The sequence below is a fragment of the Mugil cephalus genome, chromosome 19, assembly GCF_022458985.1.
Source record: "Mugil cephalus isolate CIBA_MC_2020 chromosome 19, CIBA_Mcephalus_1.1, whole genome shotgun sequence".
NCBI lineage: Eukaryota > Metazoa > Chordata > Actinopteri > Mugiliformes > Mugilidae > Mugil > Mugil cephalus.
In genome coordinates, this window is record NC_061788.1 from 5,877,084 (window position 1) to 5,890,605 (window position 13,522).

Genomic DNA, 13,522 nt, shown 5'->3' on the forward strand with positions numbered 1-13,522 from the left:
AGTCTGTCAATAGGCATCTAAATTATATTGCAGGATGGATCTATGAATAGACGCAGTCGTTAGGATGTTTTATGGGGTTGATTTTCATTTCGCGGCGAGAAGAAATAAACCCATTATCTGTGTAAGAAGCTCTGTTAAAGGAAGCTAACAAGCAGGAAAACAAATTAAACAAAGTTAAGCGTGAGATGGATTAACGGCACCTGTGTGACGGCGTGGCGGGAAATTGTAACAAAACACGTTGACAAGGGCAATACATTTAAATATAGCTCCAGTGCAGCCGGCTGATTTATAAGTTTATTACGAAAGGCTATGTTTCCCATCTATCTTTGTTGCTTTGATATGCATGAACTGTTGCTCGCCTAGTCTCCAGCTTTCAATCAGGGCGCGCCGCTCTCCGGCGTGCGGCTTCGTCTGGATGTTTACAGACGGTGTCAAAGCGAGAGCAACAACAGAGAGCCGGAGAGGAGTGATGTAAAACACAAAGATGACGTTAGAGGAACAAAAGAGGATTTGAACCAAACACGAATACGTCAAAGCGGCGCGTCAAAAGTGGGAAAGATGCGGATAAAGTAGTTTGTGGCCTGATGTGGCCCAGATTAACACCGACTTAAAACTGGTCTCAAACGTACCGTGAAATTCGTTTGATCTCTCCTGCAAATGTGCTGTGGTTAATTCCAAGAAAAGGACAGGAAAGCAAAGAAATGTGTGTAAACACAGAACGAATCACTGGCAGAAATTGATCAAATTTCTTGTGTAGATTCCAGGAAGAAACATTTATTTTCCATTCAGGGGAAAGTAATGGTCAAGTGCTCATTTACTAATGGACTCTGCCAACATACAAGCAGGAAGGCGATTGTGGTGATGTGGTGGTGGGGGAGGAGGGGATTTTCATTTTTTCTAGTGCATTTCCGCTGGCCAACCAACACACAAGAGACGTTTGGCTCGACTAGAAGAGAGATACCCCGGGATTGTGCTTGAGCATTTTTTTTTCCTCTCTTTTGTGTGTTTTTTCAAAGTTGTCCATGAGTAGATATAAATATCGCCGTCTGGAGAAGACAGCATGAGCACGTTACACTTTTATTCCAAAGCTCACACAAGACGCAGTCCACGTCAAAAAAAAATAAAAAAAAAATTAGTCTACCACGCTCTATTAAAGTGTCAAAACAAGCAATTTTCGAATCAAAGCCGCGCGATTAAATATGAAACGGGACTAGACGCTGCAGGGAAAATGATCCTTCTGAACGCTTGCCTGTGCACGCGCCTGGCATGGGCTCGCGCACATGTGTGCTGACTTCATCAGAAAACACGGCCCTGGGATGGGATGATGATTTGGAAGAGGTCGATAACCAATTGTAGCTTTGAGTGTGTTGTGTGTGTGTGGCAAGAAGCGGTCAGGGTCATGGCTGAGAGCAGCAGCTCTCCACTTACCTCCTTTCTTTGTTGTTCATAAATCAGGAGGCTGCTTGAAAAAATCCATCGAATTTGAATGTTTCCAGTGGCAGAGATGACAAATAGGAGGTGAATGAGAATCAATAAATCGAGCCGCCGCGTGTGCCCCGGTGTCGATCGCCAGTACTGCTCGGAGGTAAAGGTGATCAATTGCTCATTACACGTAAGAGATTCCACCTCTAATTACTCAGAAGCCGAAGTACATAACTCGTTGCTTGACTTTTGTTATGTAGCTCTTCCAAATGTCACCACCAAATGTTGCTTTTTTCTATTTAAGATTGAAAAAGAAAAGTAGACTTTATGGTTTAACAAGTATGCATAGTCTGTATATAAACATGGACGATGCATTCCTACTTCCTTGCACTGGTCAAACTGATGCTATTTTTCTGGCACCGTCTTGTAAGAGTTAGGAGCCAGAGTCTGCACAGTGCGGTCCGATATATTCCGACCTGATATATGGAAATGTTGGATCATACACTGTACACTGTTCTCTACAGCCCCACAGGCATGGCAACTGTTAGTTGCCATTGTGTCACCTCCTGTTTCTATAGCGTAACTAAAATGAAACTTATCCAAGAAATTGACACGTGAATATGCATCATCATTATATCAACTACCTGAAATGGAAGAAACCTTTGAAATACCATTATTTGAAGTGTACTTCAGTGTTTTAGTTGGGCTAGGGCATGGAGCTATACTGCAGCCAGTCACCAGGGGGAGCTCTACTTGCTTTGGCTTCACTTTTGAGTAGCTGTTCAGGCGTCCATCTTTATACTGTCTACGCTAACGTTAGCTTAGCCTTTGTGGCTGAACACAGCTCCAAGTTATGGACCCTCTGGCTGAAAGTCTGACGAGCTCCAGTAGCTGGCTCCTCATTGTTATCATGGTTAAAAAGAAAATGCAACATTTAAACATGATTGAGTACAAGATTCAAGATCACTTTATTGATCCCCGCAGGGAAATTATAGACAAGAATAAGGTAGAAGTAGAATTTACATAGAATATGCAATGACCAAAATATTTAGCTAAAGTCTACTCTAGTCTACTCCATTTAAAAAAACAAAGCACATCCTAAATGAATCAGTCGACAGAGCGCAGAAATACTAAACTGATATTGATCCACTGTTTAGCTTTCTGTTCAATAAGAACGAGCGATCATTTGTAAGTAACATGAGCTTGTGAGAATCAATATTTTGGGAGTTTCGCTCGGATGGGAAGCAACACCATAGAGTCCTAAATGAAGGTAGTGGATAAGAAGAAGATCCTCCAGAGTCAAGGAGCTCAAGATCGGCCGATGAAGACTTCGGTTGAGACCCCTGGGCAACCCCGGTAGGCGATGGGGAAGAGGTTGGTGGTGGAGGGCTAACAAACTGAGAGCCAGAGTGACAGAAATGCAATGAATTTAAAGCACTGGGACTGATTGGCTCAGCAAAACACAGGCAAACAGATAATTGGAAGAGAGTATCGACGTTGAAACTGAGAATGAAGTGAGCGTGACAGTGTGGGGAAGCGAGAATAGATCGTCCTGTTTGAAGCTCAGCCCAAGCTTCATTAAGACAGTGAAGCAGACAACCACTAACTGTCAGAGTTAGTTTTAGGCTTTAGTAGCAGTGACGCAACTTTTGTACTTGTTACAGATAAAGTGATCGCATTACTTTGCATAGATTAAGATAGAGGCAAAGCGCTGTCTGTCCCTTCAGTGTAGGAGTGCATGTCAACAGTTCCCCCACTTTAAATCTATATCGATTTTTAAACTCGGACGCAGAAGATGTAGGCGTCGGCGGCTGTAGTCCCGGCTGTGTTGCTTCGCGTCTCGTTGGACAGCAGGTGGTCTGCTGGTATGGCAAGGTCTGCTAAGGACAAACGAGCACTGACAGACTGGCACCTCCAGATGGAAGTGACAAATAGTGGCAAAAACGCTTGGCTTGCTTTTATGGCTTAATCTAGCTTCTCCTTTCTCGGCCGGTCCTTCCATTCATGTCGTCTCTTTCTTCTCGGCCCACATCTATATTTCGGTAATAAAACTGTTTGTATCTACCCGTCATGAACTCATAAAGCAAATATTTTGTTCAGAAATGAAGTGTAGGCTGGACAGTTAATGCTGAACGAACTGGTTTAGATGGCTAGCATGGATTTTATCACGATGTTATGTGAGGTCGGCACTCCACCAAAACATCTCAAAACCTTTACAGCCACACGGACACTATCAAGACATCCGTAAAAACATGACGTGTGTCAACATACACCTATCAGGGTTTACATTATGACCACCTTCCTAAGGTCTCCCTTGTGTCTCCAAAGCAGTTGTGACTCATCAGAGAATGGACATGGACCTTCTGAGGGCGTCCTGTGATGTCTGGTAACAGAATGTGGTTAGTGGGGGGGCATTTAGATCCTAGGTGTTGAGGGGAGGGGCCCCTGTGGATCATCCCGCAGATACTTGATCAGATAATTTGGAGGCCAGGTCAACACCTTTTGCCGTTTGTCATGTTTGAGTTGTTTCTACACCATCTTTGTAAATGTGTCTCTGTCAGGCTGCATCCTGCTGGGGGTGGCTGCTGCCATCAAGGAGTGTCATCGCTATTGGGTGGGTGGTGTCTGGTACATGTCTACGTAACATCCACATGAATACCAAAAGTTTCCCAACAGAACATTGAACCATCACAAGATGATCACTTGCTGAGTTTCCATTACCCCTAGAAATCCTAGAAAAACCTATGTATCACAAGAGAGATGACACAGGGGGTCATGTGACCAGTCCAGCTTCCTCAAAGTGAATTACGAGAATTTAGGACAATTACGGAACCTCGTGAGACGAGACTTTACGAGAGTTGCAGCTCGTTCCCAAAACACCTTTCAACAGATCGAAATCGGTGCTAATGTTGTTTACCTCTCCTATAAGTGGTTTTAATGTTGTGGCTGATCCGTGTATATCACTTAACTTGCAAGCGTGTCAACATCCATTTCACATACTACAAAATTAGATTTCAGGCTCCGGTCCATTTTGTCTCCGTGCAAACTGTGTTTGTTGTTGGAAGGTGTGTGCAGCTTTGGCAGCAAAGAGGCAGTGAGAGGGAAACAGACAGTACATCTTTCGCCCATAAAAACTAAAGAGTCCTAAAAGATGCTGAAGCGTCTCACAGGACCGAAGAGTTTAGAGATAATTCTCTCCGGAGTCTTAACCATGAGTGACTCATTTCACATTACACCTTCATTTTTTTTTTTTTCCCTCTCTCTCTCTTCACTTGTTGAGATAAAAATATTGACGTGTGTCGGTTTATGGTTATTTCCATTCTCGCGGCGCTCCTTCGTTTCATCACCTTCTTCGCCCTCCTCCTCTCATCATTCTGTGTTTTTTCCCTACACCAAAACTCTGGATTTTTTATTCCCCTCCAGTGGCATTACTGCGCTCCCCACTCTGGGGGCTGCATATTAAAGCTCGCCCCGCAATCGATCTCGGATAAACACATTATGCTCCATCTTGAGCGCAAAATGCAATTCTTATCCCACCGTAATGACAGTGTGTGTTTGTGTGTGTGCAGGGATGCAGAGAAAATAGCAGCAGTTAACAAAGCTCGCTTATATTTAAAAGATTTACCATTCGGCTCGTAATGATATCTGTGTTTCGCCTGCGAAATTGAAATAATAATGCACATTTCGACAGCGACCCGAGCTTCTCCCCCTTCTAAGGTAAGAAGAAGTTGCTTCATGCTAATTACCGAGCTTTAAAGGCTAGCCAAGAAGAGGGAGACCTGCATCCTCAAAGCCAGCAGGAACCTTGGAGTCGGATCAAACGCTTATTGGTTGCAGATGATGGGAACACGGACCTCAGCGAGCCAGCTCTAAATAATTCCCGAACACATACGAATATGTTCTCGTGCTCACTCGGCTGAATGAGATCATTTGACGGCACTTTGACTGTCCCAGAATGATCTTCAGAGATATCAGAGTCGGTATTTCGTGAGGGGTATGAGGGCTGCGCACGTGCACGATGTCCACGCGTGCGTGTTGTTTTGGTTGGCTTGCGAGCCGTAGGGCTGCAACTCCGTTTCCGGCGCTCTGTATGTAGATATCGTTTGATCCGAGTCCAAGTCTGAGAGCTTCACTGTCGGCCGTGAGGATGAAGGTCCCCCCGTGCATTTCCGGAGTTGACAGTACGGCCTGCGTGTAGGAGATTGACCTGGATCCTTGCTTGGAGGTCCCATCAGGCAGCCGTTTCAATGGCTTAACCCCCAACCCAGCTGCTGCATCACAGTCTCCGGGTATGGCCACATTCAGTCTGTGAACACCGAGTACTGAACCGGTTGGAGCAGGAAACGATACCAGCCAAGTCAGAGGCAGACAATAAATCATGCAGCTTTAGCAGCAGATTTTTCCGGAGATGTTTTGAATTAAGTTCAAAGTCCTCAGAAACCCACGACAATCAATATTTCATGCGCTCGCTGAAGGAGCTAAAACAGAGGCTGCGAGGAGGATATGAGGAGGTGAGTTCGCGAGACAGGGGTGACAGATTTGGAAATCTGAGACGGGCCAAGACAAACAACTGCCGAAAAGCCGACATGCCTTCTTCCTCCTTTACGCGAGCAGCAGCGAGGCTGAGCCGGGGAGAGTCGATGTAAACATCGCGCAGACAGTTGTGTATATTCACGTTCGCCGTGTCCGTAATCTGTTTACACATTGTGCGTCCATGGATTACGGCATTAATAATAGAACACGGGACTGCAGCACTTGCAACGTGAACCGAGCTCAGGGTTTGAAGCCATTACAACAACAGAAGTAGTTCTTTTTTTTTTTTTAAGTACATTTTAAATATGTAGTGTAATGTATTCAGTCAAGCTTAGTGTTTAAAGTTTGACACACCTTGCAAGATATAAATAATGTATTTGCCCAGTGGGGAGATACAACAAGTACCTTTCATGAAAGTCTGCACCTGTAGTTATGAGAAACTGTCTAACTTTACTTATTGTGCATTTACACATCAGGAGTCACCATATTTAGTATTGTGTCACAGCTTTTGACAGTTTTTGAATGAATATCAGTTGGAGCTACATAGAATAGAATAGAATTTAACAACCAACATGTCTGTCGATGGATGACTGATCTTAGTGTAAGGTGTTGGATGGAGTAAAATAACTAAGAACCAGGCCGAAGCCAATCAAACAAAAACATGGTGGCGTCAGGATGGCGCGAGAGACTGAAAGCCGACAGCCAGGTCTTAAATAGGCCGCCCACTGGGAGACTAGCCAGGTGCTCCCAGTTAGCCTAACTGGGCTCCGCCCACCAGCCAGGTACCTGAAACACAAACAACAAGCAGCAAAGGAAATAAACACCAAAGATGGGGTTTCTTTTTGCGTAGTAAATGATTTTCCTACGGGATATTCAAACTACATTTTTTCCTTTTGCAAATTACACGACTTTGAGTAAGCGTTCAAGATGCTTTTATATTAGATGCTGAACTTTTCACACATAATGACACGGCTTGTTTGCCTCCTGCCGCCACGCAGCGGCCCCAAGGTGACCCCGCCGAGGCCGCTCTCTGCCTTCGCTCCGGTCCTCGGGGACGTCGCCGTAGTAATGCAACAGAGCAGCTCGAACGTAAAGAACGGAGCGGGCCAGAGAAATATGGTGTTGCCTCACCATTTCCAGCTGCTCCTATTTGCTGCAGATTGAACCGATGCCAGCTGTGAGAAGAAGGAGGTAATTTAAGCACCTGTGGCGGATTGAAGACCTCTTTATTCTCTTCCCCTCTTTTCTGGCTGTTTCTTCCTCGGCTCATTTTTTCCCCCTGCAGTGGTTATTCCTGTCTCCATCAACAATTCCCATCTCATGAGCTAAAATCATACCTCCCCTCATACATATATATATAGTAGAGTAGAGCATAAGTAAATAAAAAATCAGTCCGAGTGTGGAGAGGAAGGGAATAAGTAAATTCTGAGATAACATCCCAGGCTCTTTCCTGACTGAATTTAATCGCCAGTCCAGAACTTTGCTTTCTGCGACGCCGTGTCAGACGGAGGAAAGGAAAAGTGCGAGGAGCAGCGAGAGGCTTAAGTGACTGACACAGCGACAGTGCCGCAGAGCGCTCGCACTTTGAGGGTGATGCTGAGAACGTGGGAGTGCGAAGGCCAGATTAGGGAGTATTAGAGAGGAGAACTGACGGGGGAAAGAAAGAGCGTGAAATAATTAGGCCAAATGTGCCTCCCTTTACATTCGCCTTCCCCGCGTTCTCATTCCCACGTGCTTGCGAAACAGTTTGCGTGCGTGAGCCGGCATCTGTGCGCGCTCGTTTGTGTGCTAACGTGCACATGCGTGCCTGAGAGAGGCGGCGCATGATTAACGATGAATGCAATCCGCACTTGCGGGGCAACTTCCTTTAAATATAGTACTGTTCCAGAAGATAAACGAGGCGTTCTCTTCGGCTGCGCGCAAATCATTCCAAGAAAAGAACATTAAAATATGGATTAAGGCTTTAAAAGCAATATAAAGACAGATTACTCTTTATGGTGCATATACAACAGAAAAGAAGGTAAAACAGATTATGTCTTACGCTTTGGAAAATAAGAGTTTTATTGCATAGCATGTGTTATACTCGAGTCCATTTTTATACATGCATAATTCATATTCAGTCCAGAAGTTAGAGAAATAAATGATTAAGTCCATGCGTCATTTCTGCCAGACAGCACCCATCTGTGCTTCGATGGGTAACATTATATCGGTGAGTGTGTGTCAGTGTGGGCTGGTGTGTCTGTATTTGTGCAGGAGGGAGAAGCAACGAGCAAAAGAAAGGGGGAAAGCAAGGCAGAACATACTGCCAGTGAGCCTGCACAGCTTGAGTGTATTTTTACAGGCTTTCCTTCACAGAAAGGATAGGCCGGGTGCTGCTGGGTGTAAGTCGTGTCATTAAAAGTTTCACAGGCACACTGGATAGCTGTCAGAGCCCATGCCAATTAGTGCCACTTTAGGTGTCAGTCTGGTAGGCAGCGGAGAAGAAAAGGCGAGGAGGCTGAGAGGAGCACCGGGAGAACCCCTGCTGACTGAGGCTTCCTGCTCGGCTGAGCGTCCTACAAAGGCGTCGGCCGGGCTTGATGCAAACGCGAGCTTGTGTTCTGATCCGTCTTTATTCATACGTGTATAAGTCTGGGACGAGGGAACACCCCTGTTGCCTCAATCCTAAACAAATCCTCGAGATGCTGCTTTAACCTAGTAAGCGTTCTGTTTAATTGTACTGAGGCGATACGAACAACATCCGAGACGATATCAGGTTCGCAGAGCTGTCCTTCCGAGCTTTTGACCTCTAGTTGTGCTGTAGAGCTACGTTTTGATGAGCCGGTGCCTTGATTTGTGCACTGTGCACATCAAACGCATCACCATGATGAAAAACCCATTACAATCTGAACACCTTTAGTCAATTTTTCGATTTTTTTATTATTATTATTAGGGTTTTGTAATGGGACTTCTCTATCCTTAAGTTAAAACCCCCAAGGAAGAAGTAGCACATCTCCTTGTGCCTTCATTTAAGATACTGTGGGATGTAGACAGCATAACCTACACACATCCTACACTGGTATGAGTCATTTATACTCGTGTGCACGTCGTCAGTCTGGCTCACTCTGTAAAAACACCACCGAAACACTAGTGGGCGCTGTGTCTTTTTTGACAGTTTATTTTTGTTTCCACTTCCTGCTTCACTTTCAACGATGGCGACTGAAACTGTAGCTGAAATTTCACAGAAGACGGGTCATACAAATGTTTGCCTCTCCCCAGTTAACTTTTCCTCGACGCGTTCCGTCTTTATTGATCCAAAAGAATCAATTTGAATATTGCGGAGATGGAGAAGCAGCCAGAAAAAAACGCATATGATGCAGGAAGAACAGCGGCCCCACAGAAACATAACATAACATAAAAAAAACATAACAGGCATGCATGACACAGATATGAAACCAAATTAGCCTAAAATGAGGAGTCCGGCTTGGGGGTAAATTGCGAGGCAGCTTGTAGAGAAAACAGTGAAGGTAGGTGGGCAGGCGAAAGAAGCTTTAAATGAGGCACCCGGAATTAGATTTGCCAGTGGACGCCTCAGCTGGTGTGGGCTGGGGTTGTGAGCGGAGCTTGACTCTGTGGCCTGCCTGAACTAATGCAAAGCTCAGTTTCTGCACTAAGCGATGGTCACGGTGTGCTGCAGTTGACCTGCAAAATACTGATAGTGTTGGTTTTAAAATGTGCAAGAAAAAGGGCTGTGAAATTGTTTTCCTGTGAATTAAAGGGAAATAAAAATGTGTTTTGTCGAGGGGGGGCAATTAAAGCGCTGTATGGTAAATTTAGGCCTGTCTTCATTTGTTAAAAAAAGAGTCACAGACACTATTATCGCACTAATAGCGTGGCATTTTAGAGCACAATAACACCCTAAGACATTACTCGTAATATATGGCAGAGTGAAACTGTCATAATCAAAATTAAATCAATGATTCAATGAATGCGTCATTAAAAGCACCAAAAATAATATTTAAATAAATGAATGCTTTAATTTGGTGACACTGCAATGCCTCCTCATTCCATTGAAGGTAATTTGAGTCTGAAGTCTAAGTTCATTAAATAACTGCCTAGAATTCATATAATAATTCCTACAGATTGATAAATACACAAACAAATACTTTCTGTGAATGAGGTAATAAGAAAAAAACACAAATTAATGAGAAAGTAAATAAATATGGGTATTAACACTACACTAAATAAATACAGATGAGGATTAAAACCAAAATGTCCATTTAATTATAGCCTGTTACGTCGTGGCTGGCTTAGTCACATTAAAAGTTTATATATTTATATATATATATGTAGAGAGAGAGAGAGATTAAGTGTTTTTATGGACTTTTTATATTATATTTGAAATGGTAGAGCAAAGTGACTCAGGCAAAACTTAATTTTCATTCATGAAAGGTGATTCATGCGCCTCCATCAATTAAAGGCCGTAAACTTGTCTTTTGCACTCAGTAAGGTTTTACGAGCTAATGTCAGGACTGAAATGTGCGAGAAAAAAAAGCTGATGTGACTTTGTCATATATGGAGAGGAAGGGTGTAATTCATATCCATCCATCCACCCATCCATCATCTATTACCATTTATCATGAAGAAGAACGCGGGGCGCTGGAGCTATTCCTAGCTGACATTGGGCAAGAGGCGGGGCACGCCCTGGACAGGCCGCCCGTGAAACTAGGTGTGTGTTTTCATGAAAGATTGACTTTGAGACGTCTTAGGCCTCCAGACAGCTTAAGTGTCTGGGAGCTCGGAGTGAGACTTAAAGTTTCGAGTTTTAAAGTCTTTCTGAACAAGTTGGTGTTGCTGGAAGGGCTGATCAGTTATCGAAAAATATCTAATTACTACCTTTCGAATAGAGAATGTTATTACAAACTGACCACATTAGATACCATGAAACATCATCTGCTCTACATGGATCAGGCATAACATTATTGTATCTCCAAATCATCAATGACTTACCAGAGAGTGGACATGGGTCTTTGAGGGTATCCGTGGTGTCTGACCAGAATGTTGTTAGTCGGAAGCTTTGGATCCTACGTGTTGAGGGGATCATCCCACAGATACTTGATCAGTTTGGGATCTAGTGAAGTTGAAGGCCAGGTCAACACCTTGTGTTGTTCTTCATGTTTTTTTTTAGTTGTTAGGTTTGTTTTTTTGGTTTTAGGGTTAGGGTTAGGACTTCTCCTGTCACTGGTTCTAATGTTGTGGCTGGTTTGCATATATTCAAATGCATAGATAAAAAGCTATAAGTACCACTCGCTTCCAACTAATTTTACACTTTTAAATTGAAGCTGATTGAAGGTTCAGCTTTTGGCTCAGAACTTCACATCAGACTGCATAACAACTTTAATATAACCCTTAATTCTTATTTAGTAGCTTTCTCCATCTACTCTCGTCTACGTCGTACTCTCTGCGTGACAAGGAACCGGTTGAGGAGGACTCAAACGCACAACACAGGTGATGGATTGAGAGACTAAAAAGGAGCAGGCAAAGACAAAATCGTGAGGAACAGAAAAGGCACAAAAAGGAGCGGACTGGAACATTTCTGACAGGTACAAAGACAAACAGGCAGACGCAGAGACTGAAAACAACGGGCACAAAAAAAAAAACATCAGGATGGTGCTAACAATCAAGGGTAGCAACCACAAAGAGGGAGGATGGAAGACATCTGAAATGAGAGTTAGGAACTTGCAAATTACAGAATAACAGATACAGTTAGATAACCAGAGCTGGATGTGACACTTTTCTTGACAAATTTAAATTTCTTTGAATACACATTAACATGAGTCCAACATATTTAGTAAGAGGATAAGGGATAGCTTAATATTGAATGCAAAATGATAATAATAATGTCTATTTATAAATAGCACTAGGCCACACATAGTAGGTAGGGGGTCCCTACTTAATCTCTCCATCAGTTCAGGGGTCCTTGGCCTGAAAAACATTCTAGATGAAGTTTATCCTACGTAGGGTAGGTAGAAACCAACATTACCCTAAATAAGCATTGTCCTAAAACAATACTGCACAACCTCAAATTGTACAATTAACCTGTTTAATTAAAATAAGTAAAATGCTCAATAACTGAGGTTGTGTTTGCATCACCTGACCACACAGAAAGCATTTTTGCGCACGATATTAATATTGGTTTCATTTTGGTTTGAGCCTGATCAAAAGGTTCGGGAGCAACAAATTCGCCTCAACTCCGAAAGAGCTTGCGCCGCCACACGCCGGCCAAGTGTCAATTCCGTACAGGTTTCTCCCGCCGTGTTGACACGGACGCCGTCTCCGGTCGATGAAAGGTTACATACCAAGACACAGCTGAAATCAATTCAGCATTTCCTTTGTTCCAATTATGCCCGGCCTTCTGGAGGTGTCACACAGATTTGTCCACAGGCTGTGTTAGTTAATTTCTCCAGTTTGCGTTGCAGTGTGGGACACGCCGAAACTGTGAGCGGTCTCGTTAATTAAAAAGCTTTCCAGCTGTCCACTTTGCTCTGAAGAGCTTCTTTGTTCAGCGCGTGAGAGCGTGGCAATTTAGCTCAAAACTCAAGGTGCCCTTCTGTTGCTCTTGCATGGTTTGTACCCCCTACCTACCCACCCCCGTAAATTGTCTCACCGTAACGTGGCTTTTTCATGCTGTACATTTTCCTCTAGTACAGTGCTAGTTTTTTTTTCTTTGTCTTCAGAACCCAGGCAGAGACGCTACCTTTCAAAGAGGACACACTATCACAACTACAGCACTCTGAAAACTCCTTTGTGCCGGCAGCAGCCCGAGGCACAAGGAGGCAGAGTGACAGTGTGCACAGGTGTTTGTGCTCCTTTACAAGTGAAAGTCCTGCAGTTTGAATATCGTGTCAGTCAAATCTGACAAACCGTGCATAGTTTGAAAACAAAGCCTCGTAGTTTAAACAGTTTGTTAGAAATACCACAGCAGTCAGTGCGGTCTCATGTCCCAGTTTACATGCAATGCAGAAAATCAAAAAACAGGAACATGGCGGGAACATGTCCTCCTCCTTCACACCAGGTGGCAATATGTGTCTTCTCAGCAGGTTAATACGGCCCCCTTCCAGTTGACCTATTACATCAAACAATGGAGAATATTGATGGATAACAGTACAGCTTTCTTAATCTTATAATCTTTTATCCCTCAGGTGGTTCTCCTTCTTCTTCGACTGGCTTTCTTGGATGTTTTTGTTCTGTTGTCATATGCCAGTGCAGTGGTTGTCCAGTTAAAGTCCAGTTAAGGTGTATACATGCCGGAGAAAATCATTTTCCATTCGCATTATCTGGGCGTCTTAATCAGATAAGGAGAACTTAAATTTTAGTGGGAGTAACGTGTTTACGTGCACTTAAGTTGTCCAGTTAAAGTCGGATTAAGGCGATAATTGTTTTGTTTTTTTCACTCGCATGCAACCGTACTGCCAGTAGCACTAGGTCCTTTCTTTGCAACGAGAACACCTGCACAGCAAAATTAATTTCTTACCGTTTCTGTTAGTTGCACCATACAGGGATGAAAGCTGAACTGCTACGACCACTT